Here is an 11981-nt window from a genome sequence, read left to right as displayed (position 1 = left end):
CCAGAGAGAGAAATGAAAAAGCTTACGGCACCTGGGATTCCCAGGCGGTCTTCCATCCAAGTACTAACCAGGCCCTACTCTGCTTAGCTTCTGAGATCTGACGAGATCAGGCGGAGCCAGAGAGGTATGGCCGTAAGCAACCGTATGTCCTCTTCCTAATCTTTTAAAATGTGTCAAAGGTTTTGTAGTTTTGACAATGAAATGGAGTCACTTTCTAAGGCCTTCTCTGTGTCTTTTACAGATCGAAATGAAAAAGCTTACAGCACCTGGGATTCCCAGGCGGTCTTCCATCCAAGTACTAACCAGGCCCTACTCTGCTTAGCTTCTGAGATCAGACGAGATCAGGCGGAGCCAGAGAGGTATGGCCGTAAGCAACTGTATGTCCTCTACCTAATCTTTTAAAATGTGTCAAAGGTTTTGGAGTTTTGATAATGAAAAAGGAGTCACTTTCTAAGGCCTTCTCTGTGTCTTTTACAGATCGAAATGAAAAAGCTTACAGCACCTGGGATTCGCAGGCGGTCTTCCATCCAAGTACTAACCAGGCCCTACTCTGCTTAGCTTCTGAGATCAGACGAGATCAGGCCGAGCCAGAGAGGTATGGCCGTAAGCAACTGTATGTCCTCTTCCTAATCTTTTAAAATGTGTCAAAGGTTTTGGAGTTTTGATAATGAAAAAGGAGTCACTTTCTAATGCCTTCTCGATTTCTTCCAGAGAGAGAAATGAAAAAGCTTACGGCACCTGGGATTCCCAGGCGGTCTTCCATCCAAGTACTAACCAGGCCCTACTCTGCTTAGCTTCTGAGATCAGACGAGATCAGGCGGAGCAAGAGAGGTATGGCCGTAAGCAACTGTATGTCCTCTTCCTAATCTTTTAAAATGTGTCAAAGGTTTTGTAGTTTTGACAATGAAATGGAGTCACTTTCTAAGGCCTTCTCTGTGTCTTTTACAGATCGAAATGAAAAAGCTTACAGCACCTGGGATTCCCAGGCGGTCTTCCATCCAAGTACTAACCAGGCCCTACTCTGCTTAGCTTCTGAGATCAGACGAGATCAGGCGGAGCCAGAGAGGTATGGCCGTAAGCAACTGTATGTCCTCTTCCTAATCTTTTAAAATGTGTCAAAGGTTTTGGAGTTTTGATAATGAAAAAGGAGTCACTTTCTAATGCCTTCTCGATTTCTTCCAGAGAGAGAAATGAAAAAGCTTACGGCACCTGGGATTCCCAGGCGGTCTTCCATCCAAGTACTAACCAGGCCCTACTCTGCTTAGCTTCTGAGATCTGACGAGATCAGGCGGAGCCAGAGAGGTATGGCCGTAAGCAACCGTATGTCCTCTTCCTAATCTTTTAAAATGTGTCAAAGGTTTTGTAGTTTTGACAATGAAATGGAGTCACTTTCTAAGGCCTTCTCTGTGTCTTTTACAGATCGAAATGAAAAAGCTTACAGCACCTGGGATTCCCAGGCGGTCTTCCATCCAAGTACTAACCAGGCCCTACTCTGCTTAGCTTCTGAGATCAGACGAGATCAGGCGGAGCCAGAGAGGTATGGCCGTAAGCAACTGTATGTCCTCTACCTAATCTTTTAAAATGTGTCAAAGGTTTTGGAGTTTTGATAATAAAAAAGGAGTCACTTTCTAAGGCCTTCTCTGTGTCTTTTACAGATCGAAATGAAAAAGCTTACAGCACCTGGGATTCGCAGGCGGTCTTCCATCCAAGTACTAACCAGGCCCTACTCTGCTTAGCTTCTGAGATCAGACGAGATCAGGCCGAGCCAGAGAGGTATGGCCGTAAGCAACTGTATGTCCTCTTCCTAATCTTTTAAAATGTGTCAAAGGTTTTGGAGTTTTGATAATGAAAAAGGAGTCACTTTCTAATGCCTTCTCGATTTCTTCCAGAGAGAGAAATGAAAAAGCTTACGGCACCTGGGATTCCCAGGCGGTCTTCCATCCAAGTACTAACCAGGCCCTACTCTGCTTAGCTTCTGAGATCTGACGAGATCAGGCGGAGCCAGAGAGGTATGGCCGTAAGCAACTGTATGTCCTCTTCCTAATATTTTAAAATGTGTCAAAGGTTTTGGAGTTTAGATAATGAAAAAGGAGTCACTTTCTAATGCCTTCTCGATTTCTTCCAGAGAGAGAAATGAAAAAGCTTACGGCACCTGGGATTCCCAGGCGGTCTTCCATCCAAGTACTAACCAGGCCCTACTCTGCTTAGCTTCTGAGATCTGACGAGATCAGGCGGAGCCAGAGAGGTATGGCCGTAAGCAACTGTATGTCCTCTTCCTAATATTTTAAAATGTGTCAAAGGTTTTGGAGTTTAGATAATGAAAAAGGAGTCACTTTCTAATGCCTTCTCGATTTCTTCCAGAGAGAGAAATGAAAAAGCTTACGGCACCTGGGATTCCCAGGCGGTCTTCCATCCAAGTACTAACCAGGCCCTACTCTGCTTAGCTTCTGAGATCTGACGAGATCAGGCGGAGCCAGAGAGGTATGGCCGTAAGCAACTGTATGTCCTCTTCCTAATCTTTTAAAATGTGTCAAAGGTTTTGTAGTTTTGACAATGAAATGGAGTCACTTTCTAAGGCCTTCTCTGTGTCTTTTACAGATCGAAATGAAAAAGCTTACAGCACCTGGGATTCCCAGGCTGTCTTCCATCCAAGTACTAACCAGGCCCTACTCTGCTTAGCTTCTGAGATCAGACGAGATCAGGCGGAGCCAGAGAGGTATGGCCGTAAGCAACTGTATGTCCTCTTCCTAATCTTTTAAAATGTGTCTAAGGTTTTGGAGTTTTGATAATGAAAAAGGAGTCACTTTCTAATGCCTTCTCGATTTCTTCCAGAGAGAGAAATGAAAAAGCTTACGGCACCTGGGATTCCCAGGCGGTCTTCCATCCAAGTACTAACCAGGCCCTACTCTGCTTAGCTTCTGAGATCAGACGAGATCAGGCGGAGCCAGAGAGGTATGGCCGTAAGCAACTGTATGTCCTCTACCTAATCTTTTAAAATGTGTCAAAGGTTTTGGAGTTTTGACAATGAAATGGAGTCACTTTCTAAGTTCTTCTTTGTGTCTTTTACAGATCGAAATAAAAAAGCTTACAGCACCTGGGATTCCCAGGCGGTCTTCCATCCAAGTACTAACCAGGCCCTACTCTGCTTAGCTTCTGAGATCAGACGAGATCAGGCGGAGCCAGAGAGGTATGGCCGTAAGCAACTGTATGTCCTCTTCCTAATCTTTTAAAATGTGTCAAAGGTTTTGGAGTTTTGATAATGAAAAAGGAGTCACTTTCTAATGCCTTCTCGATTTCTTCCAGAGAGAGAAATGAAAAAGCTTACGGCACCTGGGATTCCCAGGCGGTCTTCCATCCAAGTACTAACCAGGCCCTACTCTGCTTAGCTTCTGAGATCTGACGAGATCAGGCGGAGCCAGAGAGGTATGGCCGTAAGCAACTGTATGTCCTCTTCCTAATCTTTTAAAATGTGTCAAAGGTTTTGTAGTTTTGACAATGAAATGGAGTCACTTTCTAAGGCCTTCTCTGTGTCTTTTACAGATCGAAATGAAAAAGCTTACAGCACCTGGGATTCCCAGGCGGTCTTCCATCCAAGTACTAACCAGGCCCTACTCTGCTTAGCTTCTGAGATCAGACGAGATCAGGCGGAGCCAGAGAGGTATGGCCGTAAGCAACTGTATGTCCTCTTCCTAATCTTTTAAAATGTGTCAAAGGTTTTGGAGTTTTGATAATGAAAAAGGAGTCACTTTCTAATGCCTTCTCGATTTCTTCCAGAGAGAGAAATGAAAAAGCTTACGGCACCTGGGATTCCCAGGCAGTCTTCCATCCAAGTACTAACCAGGCCCTTTGCTGCTTAGCTTCTGAGATCTGACGAGATCAGGCGGAGCCAGAGAGGTATGGCCGTAAGCAACTGTATGTCCTCTACCTAATCTTTTAAAATGTGTCAAAGGTTTTGTAGTTTTGACAATTAAATGGAGTCACTTTCTAAGGCCTTCTCTGTGTCTTTTACAGATCGAAATGAAAAAGCTTACAGCACCTGGGATTCCCAGGCGGTCTTCCATCCAAGTACTAACCAGGCCCTACTCTGCTTAGCTTCTGAGATCAGACGAGATCAGGCGAAGCCAGAGAGGTATGGCCGTAAGCAACTGTATGTCCTCTTCCTAATATTTTAAAATGTGTCAAAGGTTTTGGAGTTTAGATAATGAAAAAGGAGTCACTTTCTAATGCCTTCTCGATTTCTTCCAGAGAGAGAAATGAAAAAGCTTACGGCACCTGGGATTCCCAGGCGGTCTTCCATCCAAGTACTAACCAGGCCCTACTCTGCTTAGCTTCTGAGATCAGACGAGATCAGGCGGAGCAAGAGAGGTATGGCCGTAAGCAACTGTATGTCCTCTTCCTAATCTTTTAAAATGTGTCAAAGGTTTTGTAGTTTTGACAATGAAATGGAGTCACTTTCTAAGGCCTTCTCTGTGTCTTTTACAGATCGAAATGAAAAAGCTTACAGCACCTGGGATTCCCAGGCGGTCTTCCATCCAAGTACTAACCAGGCCCTACTCTGCTTAGCTTCTGAGATCAGACGAGATCAGGCGGAGCCAGAGAGGTATGGCCGTAAGCAACTGTATGTCCTCTTCCTAATCTTTTAAAATGTGTCAAAGGTTTTGGAGTTTTGATAATGAAAAAGGAGTCACTTTCTAATGCCTTCTCGATTTCTTCCAGAGAGAGAAATGAAAAAGCTTACGGCACCTGGGATTCCCAGGCGGTCTTCCATCCAAGTACTAACCAGGCCCTACTCTGCTTAGCTTCTGAGATCTGACGAGATCAGGCGGAGCCAGAGAGGTATGGCCGTAAGCAACTGTATGTCCTCTTCCTAATCTTTTAAAATGTGTCAAAGGTTTTGTAGTTTTGACAATGAAATGGAGTCACTTTCTAAGGCCTTCTCTGTGTCTTTTACAGATCGAAATGAAAAAGCTTACAGCACCTGGGATTCCCAGGCGGTCTTCCATCCAAGTACTAACCAGGCCCTACTCTGCTTAGCTTCTGAGATCAGACGAGATCAGGCGGAGCCAGAGAGGTATGGCCGTAAGCAACTGTATGTCCTCTTCCTAATCTTTTAAAATGTGTCAAAGGTTTTGTAGTTTTGACAAAGAAATGGAGTCACTTTCTAAGGCCTTCTCTGTGTCTTTTACAGATCGAAATGAAAAAGCTTACAGCACCTGGGATTCCCAGGCGGTCTTCCATCCAAGTACTAACCAGGCCCTACTCTGCTTAGCTTCTGAGATCAGACGAGATCAGGCAGAGCCAGAGAGGTATGGCCGTAAGCAACTGTATGTCCTCTTCCTAATCTTTTAAAATGTGTCTAAGGTTTTGGAGTTTTGATAATGAAAAAGGAGTCACTTTCTAATGCCTTCTCGATTTCTTCCAGAGAGAGAAATGAAAAAGCTTACGGCACCTGGGATTCCCAGGCGGTCTTCCATCCAAGTACTAACCAGGCCCTACTCTGCTTAGCTTCTGAGATCAGACGAGATCAGGCGAAGCCAGAGAGGTATGGCCGTAAGCAACTGTATGTCCTCTTCCTAATATTTTAAAATGTGTCAAAGGTTTTGGAGTTTAGATAATGAAAAAGGAGTCACTTTCTAATGCCTTCTCGATTTCTTCCAGAGAGAGAAATGAAAAAGCTTACGGCACCTGGGATTCCCAGGCGGTCTTCCATCCAAGTACTAACCAGGCCCTACTCTGCTTAGCTTCTGAGATCAGACGAGATCAGGCGGAGCAAGAGAGGTATGGCCGTAAGCAACTGTATGTCCTCTTCCTAATCTTTTAAAATGTGTCAAAGGTTTTGTAGTTTTGACAATGAAATGGAGTCACTTTCTAAGGCCTTCTCTGTGTCTTTTACAGATCGAAATGAAAAAGCTTACAGCACCTGGGATTCCCAGGCGGTCTTCCATCCAAGTACTAACCAGGCCCTACTCTGCTTAGCTTCTGAGATCAGACGAGATCAGGCGGAGCCAGAGAGGTATGGCCGTAAGCAACTGTATGTCCTCTTCCTAATCTTTTAAAATGTGTCAAAGGTTTTGGAGTTTTGATAATGAAAAAGGAGTCACTTTCTAATGCCTTCTCGATTTCTTCCAGAGAGAGAAATGAAAAAGCTTACGGCACCTGGGATTCCCAGGCGGTCTTCCATCCAAGTACTAACCAGGCCCTACTCTGCTTAGCTTCTGAGATCTGACGAGATCAGGCGGAGCCAGAGAGGTATGGCCGTAAGCAACTGTATGTCCTCTTCCTAATCTTTTAAAATGTGTCAAAGGTTTTGTAGTTTTGACAATGAAATGGAGTCACTTTCTAAGGCCTTCTCTGTGTCTTTTACAGATCGAAATGAAAAAGCTTACAGCACCTGGGATTCCCAGGCGGTCTTCCATCCAAGTACTAACCAGGCCCTACTCTGCTTAGCTTCTGAGATCAGACGAGATCAGGCGGAGCCAGAGAGGTATGGCCGTAAGCAACTGTATGTCCTCTTCCTAATCTTTTAAAATGTGTCAAAGGTTTTGGAGTTTTGATAATGAAAAAGGAGTCACTTTCTAATGCCTTCTCGATTTCTTCCAGAGAGAGAAATGAAAAAGCTTACGGCACCTGGGATTCCCAGGCGGTCTTCCATCCAAGTACTAACCAGGCCCTACTCTGCTTAGCTTCTGAGATCAGACGAGATCAGGCGGAGCAAGAGAGGTATGGCCGTAAGCAACTGTATGTCCTCTTCCTAATCTTTTAAAATGTGTCAAAGGTTTTGTAGTTTTGACAATGAAATGGAGTCACTTTCTAAGGCCTTCTCTGTGTCTTTTACAGATCGAAATGAAAAAGCTTACAGCACCTGGGATTCCCAGGCGGTCTTCCATCCAAGTACTAACCAGGCCCTACTCTGCTTAGCTTCTGAGATCAGACGAGATCAGGCGGAGCCAGAGAGGTATGGCCGTAAGCAACTGTATGTCCTCTTCCTAATCTTTTAAAATGTGTCAAAGGTTTTGGAGTTTTGATAATGAAAAAGGAGTCACTTTATAATGCCTTCTCGATTTCTTCCAGAGAGAGAAATGAAAAAGCTTACGGCACCTGGGATTCCCAGGCGGTCTTCCATCCAAGTACTAACTAGGCCCTACTCTGCTTAGCTTCTGAGATCTGACGAGATCAGGCGGAGCCAGAGAGGTATGGCCGTAAGCAACTGTATGTCCTCTTCCTAATCTTTTAAAATGTGTCAAAGGTTTTGTAGTTTTGACAATGAAATGGAGTCACTTTCTAAGGCCTTCTCTGTGTCTTTTACAGATCGAAATGAAAAAGCTTACAGCACCTGGGATTCCCAGGCGGTCTTCCATCCAAGTACTAACCAGGCCCTACTCTGCTTAGCTTCTGAGATCAGACGAGATCAGGCGGAGCCAGAGAGGTATGGCCGTAAGCAACTGTATGTCCTCTACCAAATCTTTTAAAATGTGTCAAAGGTTTTGGAGTTTTGATAATGAAAAAGGAGTCACTTTCTAAGGCCTTCTCTGTGTCTTTTACAGATCGAAATGAAAAAGCTTACAGCACCTGGGATTCGCAGGCGGTCTTCCATCCAAGTACTAACCAGGCCCTACTCTGCTTAGCTTCTGAGATCAGACGAGATCAGGCCGAGCCAGAGAGGTATGGCCGTAAGCAACTGTATGTCCTCTTCCTAATCTTTTAAAATGTGTCAAAGGTTTTGGAGTTTAGATAATGAAAAAGGAGTCACTTTCTAATGCCTTCTCGATTTCTTCCAGAGAGAGAAATGAAAAAGCTTACGGCACCTGGGATTCCCAGGCGGTCTTCCATCCAAGTACTAACCAGGCCCTACTCTGCTTAGCTTCTGAGATCTGACGAGATCAGGCGGAGCCAGAGAGGTATGGCCGTAAGCAACTGTATGTCCTCTTCCTAATCTTTTAAAATGTGTCAAAGGTTTTGTAGTTTTGACAATGAAATGGAGTCACTTTCTAAGGCCTTCTCTGTGTCTTTTACAGATCGAAATGAAAAAGCTTACAGCACCTGGGATTCCCAGGCGGTCTTCCATCCAAGTACTAACCAGGCCCTACTCTGCTTAGCTTCTGAGATCAGACGAGATCAGGCGGAGCCAGAGAGGTATGGCCGTAAGCAACTGTATGTCCTCTACCTAATCTTTTAAAATGTGTCAAAGGTTTTGGAGTTTTGATAATGAAAAAGGAGTCACTTTCTAAGGCCTTCTCTGTGTCTTTTACAGATCGAAATGAAAAAGCTTACAGCACCTGGGATTCGCAGGCGGTCTTCCATCCAAGTACTAACCAGGCCCTACTCTGCTTAGCTTCTGAGATCTGACGAGATCAGGCGGAGCCAGAGAGGTATGGCCGTAAGCAACTGTATGTCCTCTTCCTAATCTTTTAAAATGTGTCAAAGGTTTTGTAGTTTTGACAATGAAATGGAGTCACTTTCTAAGGCCTTCTCTGTGTCTTTTACAGATCGAAATGAAAAAGCTTACAGCACCTGGGATTCCCAGGCGGTCTTCCATCCAAGTACTAACCAGGCCCTACTCTGCTTAGCTTCTGAGATCAGACGAGATCAGGCGGAGCCAGAGAGGTATGGCCGTAAGCAACTGTATGTCCTCTTCCTAATCTTTTAAAATGTGTCAAAGGTTTTGGAGTTTTGATAATGAAAAAGGAGTCACTTTCTAATGCCTTCTCGATTTCTTCCAGAGAGAGAAATGAAAAAGCTTACGGCACCTGGGATTCCCAGGCGGTCTTCCATCCAAGTACTAACCAGGCCCTACTCTGCTTAGCTTCTGAGATCAGACGAGATCAGGCGGAGCAAGAGAGGTATGGCCGTAAGCAACTGTATGTCCTCTTCCTAATCTTTTAAAATGTGTCAAAGGTTTTGTAGTTTTGACAATGAAATGGAGTCACTTTCTAAGGCCTTCTCTGTGTCTTTTACAGATCGAAATGAAAAAGCTTACAGCACCTGGGATTCCCAGGCGGTCTTCCATCCAAGTACTAACCAGGCCCTACTCTGCTTAGCTTCTGAGATCAGACGAGATCAGGCGGAGCCAGAGAGGTATGGCCGTAAGCAACTGTATGTCCTCTTCCTAATCTTTTAAAATGTGTCAAAGGTTTTGGAGTTTTGATAATGAAAAAGGAGTCACTTTCTAATGCCTTCTCGATTTCTTCCAGAGAGAGAAATGAAAAAGCTTACGGCACCTGGGATTCCCAGGCGGTCTTCCATCCAAGTACTAACCAGGCCCTACTCTGCTTAGCTTCTGAGATCTGACGAGATCAGGCGGAGCCAGAGAGGTATGGCCGTAAGCAACTGTATGTCCTCTTCCTAATCTTTTAAAATGTGTCAAAGGTTTTGTAGTTTTGACAATGAAATGGAGTCACTTTCTAAGGCCTTCTCTGTGTCTTTTACAGATCGAAATGAAAAAGCTTACAGCACCTGGGATTCCCAGGCGGTCTTCCATCCAAGTACTAACCAGGCGCTACTCTGCTTAGCTTCTGAGATCAGACGAGATCAGGCGGAGCCAGAGAGGTATGGCCGTAAGCAACTGTATGTCCTCTACCTAATCTTTTAAAATGTGTCAAAGGTTTTGGAGTTTTGATAATGAAAAAGGAGTCACTTTCTAAGGCCTTCTCTGTGTCTTTTACAGATCGAAATGAAAAAGCTTACAGCACCTGGGATTCGCAGGCGGTCTTCCATCCAAGTACTAACCAGGCCCTACTCTGCTTAGCTTCTGAGATCAGACGAGATCAGGCCGAGCCAGAGAGGTATGGCCGTAAGCAACTGTATGTCCTCTTCCTAATCTTTTAAAATGTGTCAAAGGTTTTGGAGTTTTGATAATGAAAAAGGAGTCACTTTCTAATGCCTTCTCGATTTCTTCCAGAGAGAGAAATGAAAAAGCTTACGGCACCTGGGATTCCCAGGCGGTCTTCCATCCAAGTACTAACCAGGCCCTACTCTGCTTAGCTTCTGAGATCTGACGAGATCAGGCGGAGCCAGAGAGGTATGGCCGTAAGCAACCGTATGTCCTCTTCCTAATCTTTTAAAATGTGTCAAAGGTTTTGTAGTTTTGACAATGAAATGGAGTCACTTTCTAAGGCCTTCTCTGTGTCTTTTACAGATCGAAATGAAAAAGCTTACAGCACCTGGGATTCCCAGGCGGTCTTCCATCCAAGTACTAACCAGGCCCTACTCTGCTTAGCTTCTGAGATCAGACGAGATCAGGCGGAGCCAGAGAGGTATGGCCGTAAGCAACTGTATGTCCTCTACCTAATCTTTTAAAATGTGTCAAAGGTTTTGGAGTTTTGATAATGAAAAAGGAGTCACTTTCTAAGGCCTTCTCTGTGTCTTTTACAGATCGAAATGAAAAAGCTTACAGCACCTGGGATTCGCAGGCGGTCTTCCATCCAAGTACTAACCAGGCCCTACTCTGCTTAGCTTCTGAGATCAGACGAGATCAGGCCGAGCCAGAGAGGTATGGCCGTAAGCAACTGTATGTCCTCTTCCTAATCTTTTAAAATGTGTCAAAGGTTTTGGAGTTTTGATAATGAAAAAGGAGTCACTTTCTAATGCCTTCTCGATTTCTTCCAGAGAGAGAAATGAAAAGCTTACGGCACCTGGGATTCCCAGGCGGTCTTCCATCCAAGTACTAACCAGGCCCTACTCTGCTTAGCTTCTGAGATCAGACGAGATCAGGCGGAGCAAGAGAGGTATGGCCGTAAGCAACTGTATGTCCTCTTCCTAATCTTTTAAAATGTGTCAAAGGTTTTGTAGTTTTGACAATGAAATGGAGTCACTTTCTAAGGCCTTCTCTGTGTCTTTTACAGATCGAAATGAAAAAGCTTACAGCACCTGGGATTCCCAGGCGGTCTTCCATCCAAGTACTAACCAGGCCCTACTCTGCTTAGCTTCTGAGATCAGACGAGATCAGGCGGAGCCAGAGAGGTATGGCCGTAAGCAACTGTATGTCCTCTTCCTAATCTTTTAAAATGTGTCAAAGGTTTTGGAGTTTTGATAATGAAAAAGGAGTCACTTTCTAATGCCTTCTCGATTTCTTCCAGAGAGAGAAATGAAAAAGCTTACGGCACCTGGGATTCCCAGGCGGTCTTCCATCCAAGTACTAACCAGGCCCTACTCTGCTTAGCTTCTGAGATCTGACGAGATCAGGCGGAGCCAGAGAGGTATGGCCGTAAGCAACCGTATGTCCTCTTCCTAATCTTTTAAAATGTGTCAAAGGTTTTGTAGTTTTGACAATGAAATGGAGTCACTTTCTAAGGCCTTCTCTGTGTCTTTTACAGATCGAAATGAAAAAGCTTACAGCACCTGGGATTCCCAGGCGGTCTTCCATCCAAGTACTAACCAGGCCCTACTCTGCTTAGCTTCTGAGATCAGACGAGATCAGGCGGAGCCAGAGAGGTATGGCCGTAAGCAACTGTATGTCCTCTTCCTAATCTTTTAAAATGTGTCAAAGGTTTTGGAGTTTTGATAATGAAAAAGGAGTCACTTTCTAATGCCTTCTCGATTTCTTCCAGAGAGAGAAATGAAAAAGCTTACGGCACCTGGGATTCCCAGGCGGTCTTCGATCCAAGTACTAACCAGGCCCTACTCTGCTTAGCTTCTGAGATCTGACGAGATCAGGCGGAGCCAGAGAGGTATGGCCGTAAGCAACTGTATGTCCTCTTCCTAATCTTTTAAAATGTGTCAAAGGTTTTGTAGTTTTGACAATGAAATGGAGTCACTTTCTAAGGCCTTCTCTGTGTCTTTTACAGATCGAAATGAAAAAGCTTACAGCACCTGGGATTCGCAGGCGGTCTTCCATCCAAGTACTAACCAGGCCCTACTCTGCTTAGCTTCTGAGATCAGACGAGATCAGGCCGAGCCAGAGAGGTATGGCCGTAAGCAACTGTATGTCCTCTTCCTAATCTTTTAAAATGTGTCAAAGGTTTTGGAGTTTTGATAATGAAAAA

General features: G+C 44.6%; 50 non-coding genes and 1 pseudogene across 50 annotated transcripts; all 51 read right to left on the bottom strand.

Moving 5' to 3' along the window:
• Positions 1-19: 19 nt before the first annotated feature.
• Positions 20-138, bottom strand: LOC144396042 (5S ribosomal RNA). Its single transcript, XR_013458188.1, has one exon. It is a non-coding gene; the product is annotated as a 5S ribosomal RNA (ribosomal RNA).
• A 116-nt stretch (positions 139-254) lies between these two features.
• Positions 255-373, bottom strand: LOC144396168 (5S ribosomal RNA). The gene has a single exon (XR_013458314.1). It is a non-coding gene; the product is annotated as a 5S ribosomal RNA (ribosomal RNA).
• A 117-nt stretch (positions 374-490) lies between these two features.
• Positions 491-609, bottom strand: LOC144399691 (5S ribosomal RNA). The gene has a single exon (XR_013461837.1). It is a non-coding gene; the product is annotated as a 5S ribosomal RNA (ribosomal RNA).
• A 117-nt stretch (positions 610-726) lies between these two features.
• Positions 727-845, bottom strand: LOC144397215 (5S ribosomal RNA). Its single transcript, XR_013459360.1, has one exon. It is a non-coding gene; the product is annotated as a 5S ribosomal RNA (ribosomal RNA).
• A 116-nt stretch (positions 846-961) lies between these two features.
• On the bottom strand, positions 962-1080 carry LOC144396167 (5S ribosomal RNA). The gene has a single exon (XR_013458313.1). It is a non-coding gene; the product is annotated as a 5S ribosomal RNA (ribosomal RNA).
• Positions 1081-1197: 117 nt separating this feature from the next.
• LOC144396031 (5S ribosomal RNA) lies at positions 1198-1316 on the bottom strand. Its single transcript, XR_013458177.1, has one exon. It is a non-coding gene; the product is annotated as a 5S ribosomal RNA (ribosomal RNA).
• Positions 1317-1432: 116 nt separating this feature from the next.
• LOC144396166 (5S ribosomal RNA) lies at positions 1433-1551 on the bottom strand. Its single transcript, XR_013458312.1, has one exon. It is a non-coding gene; the product is annotated as a 5S ribosomal RNA (ribosomal RNA).
• A 117-nt stretch (positions 1552-1668) lies between these two features.
• On the bottom strand, positions 1669-1787 carry LOC144399690 (5S ribosomal RNA). The gene has a single exon (XR_013461836.1). It is a non-coding gene; the product is annotated as a 5S ribosomal RNA (ribosomal RNA).
• Positions 1788-1904: 117 nt separating this feature from the next.
• Positions 1905-2023, bottom strand: LOC144396020 (5S ribosomal RNA). The gene has a single exon (XR_013458166.1). It is a non-coding gene; the product is annotated as a 5S ribosomal RNA (ribosomal RNA).
• Positions 2024-2140: 117 nt separating this feature from the next.
• Positions 2141-2259, bottom strand: LOC144396009 (5S ribosomal RNA). The gene has a single exon (XR_013458155.1). It is a non-coding gene; the product is annotated as a 5S ribosomal RNA (ribosomal RNA).
• A 117-nt stretch (positions 2260-2376) lies between these two features.
• Positions 2377-2495, bottom strand: LOC144395998 (5S ribosomal RNA). The gene has a single exon (XR_013458144.1). It is a non-coding gene; the product is annotated as a 5S ribosomal RNA (ribosomal RNA).
• Positions 2496-2611: 116 nt separating this feature from the next.
• On the bottom strand, positions 2612-2730 carry LOC144399480 (5S ribosomal RNA). The gene has a single exon (XR_013461626.1). It is a non-coding gene; the product is annotated as a 5S ribosomal RNA (ribosomal RNA).
• Positions 2731-2847: 117 nt separating this feature from the next.
• Positions 2848-2966, bottom strand: LOC144401634 (5S ribosomal RNA). The gene has a single exon (XR_013463569.1). It is a non-coding gene; the product is annotated as a 5S ribosomal RNA (ribosomal RNA).
• Positions 2967-3082: 116 nt separating this feature from the next.
• Positions 3083-3201, bottom strand: LOC144396164 (5S ribosomal RNA). The gene has a single exon (XR_013458310.1). It is a non-coding gene; the product is annotated as a 5S ribosomal RNA (ribosomal RNA).
• Positions 3202-3318: 117 nt separating this feature from the next.
• LOC144395987 (5S ribosomal RNA) lies at positions 3319-3437 on the bottom strand. Its single transcript, XR_013458133.1, has one exon. It is a non-coding gene; the product is annotated as a 5S ribosomal RNA (ribosomal RNA).
• Positions 3438-3553: 116 nt separating this feature from the next.
• LOC144396163 (5S ribosomal RNA) lies at positions 3554-3672 on the bottom strand. Its single transcript, XR_013458309.1, has one exon. It is a non-coding gene; the product is annotated as a 5S ribosomal RNA (ribosomal RNA).
• A 117-nt stretch (positions 3673-3789) lies between these two features.
• Positions 3790-3908, bottom strand: LOC144399790 (5S ribosomal RNA; annotated as a pseudogene).
• A 116-nt stretch (positions 3909-4024) lies between these two features.
• LOC144391964 (5S ribosomal RNA) lies at positions 4025-4143 on the bottom strand. The gene has a single exon (XR_013455357.1). It is a non-coding gene; the product is annotated as a 5S ribosomal RNA (ribosomal RNA).
• A 117-nt stretch (positions 4144-4260) lies between these two features.
• Positions 4261-4379, bottom strand: LOC144397214 (5S ribosomal RNA). The gene has a single exon (XR_013459359.1). It is a non-coding gene; the product is annotated as a 5S ribosomal RNA (ribosomal RNA).
• Positions 4380-4495: 116 nt separating this feature from the next.
• Positions 4496-4614, bottom strand: LOC144396162 (5S ribosomal RNA). Its single transcript, XR_013458308.1, has one exon. It is a non-coding gene; the product is annotated as a 5S ribosomal RNA (ribosomal RNA).
• A 117-nt stretch (positions 4615-4731) lies between these two features.
• On the bottom strand, positions 4732-4850 carry LOC144395976 (5S ribosomal RNA). The gene has a single exon (XR_013458122.1). It is a non-coding gene; the product is annotated as a 5S ribosomal RNA (ribosomal RNA).
• A 116-nt stretch (positions 4851-4966) lies between these two features.
• Positions 4967-5085, bottom strand: LOC144396161 (5S ribosomal RNA). Its single transcript, XR_013458307.1, has one exon. It is a non-coding gene; the product is annotated as a 5S ribosomal RNA (ribosomal RNA).
• Positions 5086-5201: 116 nt separating this feature from the next.
• Positions 5202-5320, bottom strand: LOC144397985 (5S ribosomal RNA). The gene has a single exon (XR_013460132.1). It is a non-coding gene; the product is annotated as a 5S ribosomal RNA (ribosomal RNA).
• A 117-nt stretch (positions 5321-5437) lies between these two features.
• LOC144400874 (5S ribosomal RNA) lies at positions 5438-5556 on the bottom strand. Its single transcript, XR_013462809.1, has one exon. It is a non-coding gene; the product is annotated as a 5S ribosomal RNA (ribosomal RNA).
• Positions 5557-5673: 117 nt separating this feature from the next.
• Positions 5674-5792, bottom strand: LOC144397213 (5S ribosomal RNA). The gene has a single exon (XR_013459358.1). It is a non-coding gene; the product is annotated as a 5S ribosomal RNA (ribosomal RNA).
• A 116-nt stretch (positions 5793-5908) lies between these two features.
• On the bottom strand, positions 5909-6027 carry LOC144396160 (5S ribosomal RNA). The gene has a single exon (XR_013458306.1). It is a non-coding gene; the product is annotated as a 5S ribosomal RNA (ribosomal RNA).
• Positions 6028-6144: 117 nt separating this feature from the next.
• On the bottom strand, positions 6145-6263 carry LOC144395965 (5S ribosomal RNA). Its single transcript, XR_013458111.1, has one exon. It is a non-coding gene; the product is annotated as a 5S ribosomal RNA (ribosomal RNA).
• A 116-nt stretch (positions 6264-6379) lies between these two features.
• On the bottom strand, positions 6380-6498 carry LOC144396158 (5S ribosomal RNA). The gene has a single exon (XR_013458304.1). It is a non-coding gene; the product is annotated as a 5S ribosomal RNA (ribosomal RNA).
• Positions 6499-6615: 117 nt separating this feature from the next.
• On the bottom strand, positions 6616-6734 carry LOC144397212 (5S ribosomal RNA). Its single transcript, XR_013459357.1, has one exon. It is a non-coding gene; the product is annotated as a 5S ribosomal RNA (ribosomal RNA).
• A 116-nt stretch (positions 6735-6850) lies between these two features.
• On the bottom strand, positions 6851-6969 carry LOC144396157 (5S ribosomal RNA). The gene has a single exon (XR_013458303.1). It is a non-coding gene; the product is annotated as a 5S ribosomal RNA (ribosomal RNA).
• A 117-nt stretch (positions 6970-7086) lies between these two features.
• On the bottom strand, positions 7087-7205 carry LOC144398395 (5S ribosomal RNA). The gene has a single exon (XR_013460542.1). It is a non-coding gene; the product is annotated as a 5S ribosomal RNA (ribosomal RNA).
• A 116-nt stretch (positions 7206-7321) lies between these two features.
• Positions 7322-7440, bottom strand: LOC144396156 (5S ribosomal RNA). The gene has a single exon (XR_013458302.1). It is a non-coding gene; the product is annotated as a 5S ribosomal RNA (ribosomal RNA).
• Positions 7441-7557: 117 nt separating this feature from the next.
• LOC144399689 (5S ribosomal RNA) lies at positions 7558-7676 on the bottom strand. Its single transcript, XR_013461835.1, has one exon. It is a non-coding gene; the product is annotated as a 5S ribosomal RNA (ribosomal RNA).
• A 117-nt stretch (positions 7677-7793) lies between these two features.
• Positions 7794-7912, bottom strand: LOC144395954 (5S ribosomal RNA). Its single transcript, XR_013458100.1, has one exon. It is a non-coding gene; the product is annotated as a 5S ribosomal RNA (ribosomal RNA).
• Positions 7913-8028: 116 nt separating this feature from the next.
• On the bottom strand, positions 8029-8147 carry LOC144396155 (5S ribosomal RNA). Its single transcript, XR_013458301.1, has one exon. It is a non-coding gene; the product is annotated as a 5S ribosomal RNA (ribosomal RNA).
• A 117-nt stretch (positions 8148-8264) lies between these two features.
• Positions 8265-8383, bottom strand: LOC144398097 (5S ribosomal RNA). The gene has a single exon (XR_013460244.1). It is a non-coding gene; the product is annotated as a 5S ribosomal RNA (ribosomal RNA).
• A 116-nt stretch (positions 8384-8499) lies between these two features.
• LOC144396154 (5S ribosomal RNA) lies at positions 8500-8618 on the bottom strand. The gene has a single exon (XR_013458300.1). It is a non-coding gene; the product is annotated as a 5S ribosomal RNA (ribosomal RNA).
• A 117-nt stretch (positions 8619-8735) lies between these two features.
• Positions 8736-8854, bottom strand: LOC144397210 (5S ribosomal RNA). Its single transcript, XR_013459355.1, has one exon. It is a non-coding gene; the product is annotated as a 5S ribosomal RNA (ribosomal RNA).
• Positions 8855-8970: 116 nt separating this feature from the next.
• Positions 8971-9089, bottom strand: LOC144396152 (5S ribosomal RNA). Its single transcript, XR_013458298.1, has one exon. It is a non-coding gene; the product is annotated as a 5S ribosomal RNA (ribosomal RNA).
• A 117-nt stretch (positions 9090-9206) lies between these two features.
• Positions 9207-9325, bottom strand: LOC144395943 (5S ribosomal RNA). The gene has a single exon (XR_013458089.1). It is a non-coding gene; the product is annotated as a 5S ribosomal RNA (ribosomal RNA).
• A 116-nt stretch (positions 9326-9441) lies between these two features.
• Positions 9442-9560, bottom strand: LOC144399401 (5S ribosomal RNA). The gene has a single exon (XR_013461546.1). It is a non-coding gene; the product is annotated as a 5S ribosomal RNA (ribosomal RNA).
• A 117-nt stretch (positions 9561-9677) lies between these two features.
• Positions 9678-9796, bottom strand: LOC144399688 (5S ribosomal RNA). Its single transcript, XR_013461834.1, has one exon. It is a non-coding gene; the product is annotated as a 5S ribosomal RNA (ribosomal RNA).
• A 117-nt stretch (positions 9797-9913) lies between these two features.
• LOC144395931 (5S ribosomal RNA) lies at positions 9914-10032 on the bottom strand. The gene has a single exon (XR_013458077.1). It is a non-coding gene; the product is annotated as a 5S ribosomal RNA (ribosomal RNA).
• A 116-nt stretch (positions 10033-10148) lies between these two features.
• LOC144396151 (5S ribosomal RNA) lies at positions 10149-10267 on the bottom strand. Its single transcript, XR_013458297.1, has one exon. It is a non-coding gene; the product is annotated as a 5S ribosomal RNA (ribosomal RNA).
• A 117-nt stretch (positions 10268-10384) lies between these two features.
• LOC144399687 (5S ribosomal RNA) lies at positions 10385-10503 on the bottom strand. The gene has a single exon (XR_013461833.1). It is a non-coding gene; the product is annotated as a 5S ribosomal RNA (ribosomal RNA).
• Positions 10504-10619: 116 nt separating this feature from the next.
• LOC144397209 (5S ribosomal RNA) lies at positions 10620-10738 on the bottom strand. The gene has a single exon (XR_013459354.1). It is a non-coding gene; the product is annotated as a 5S ribosomal RNA (ribosomal RNA).
• Positions 10739-10854: 116 nt separating this feature from the next.
• LOC144396150 (5S ribosomal RNA) lies at positions 10855-10973 on the bottom strand. The gene has a single exon (XR_013458296.1). It is a non-coding gene; the product is annotated as a 5S ribosomal RNA (ribosomal RNA).
• Positions 10974-11090: 117 nt separating this feature from the next.
• On the bottom strand, positions 11091-11209 carry LOC144395920 (5S ribosomal RNA). Its single transcript, XR_013458065.1, has one exon. It is a non-coding gene; the product is annotated as a 5S ribosomal RNA (ribosomal RNA).
• A 116-nt stretch (positions 11210-11325) lies between these two features.
• Positions 11326-11444, bottom strand: LOC144396149 (5S ribosomal RNA). The gene has a single exon (XR_013458295.1). It is a non-coding gene; the product is annotated as a 5S ribosomal RNA (ribosomal RNA).
• Positions 11445-11561: 117 nt separating this feature from the next.
• Positions 11562-11680, bottom strand: LOC144399367 (5S ribosomal RNA). Its single transcript, XR_013461512.1, has one exon. It is a non-coding gene; the product is annotated as a 5S ribosomal RNA (ribosomal RNA).
• Positions 11681-11796: 116 nt separating this feature from the next.
• Positions 11797-11915, bottom strand: LOC144399686 (5S ribosomal RNA). Its single transcript, XR_013461832.1, has one exon. It is a non-coding gene; the product is annotated as a 5S ribosomal RNA (ribosomal RNA).
• Between the last annotated feature and the right edge of the window lie 66 nt (positions 11916-11981).

Source organism: Gasterosteus aculeatus, chromosome 2 (genome assembly GCF_964276395.1).
Source record: "Gasterosteus aculeatus chromosome 2, fGasAcu3.hap1.1, whole genome shotgun sequence".
Lineage (NCBI taxonomy): Eukaryota > Metazoa > Chordata > Actinopteri > Perciformes > Gasterosteidae > Gasterosteus > Gasterosteus aculeatus.
Note: the sequence above shows the minus strand (reverse complement) of the source record. Positions and strands in the feature narration are given on the sequence as shown.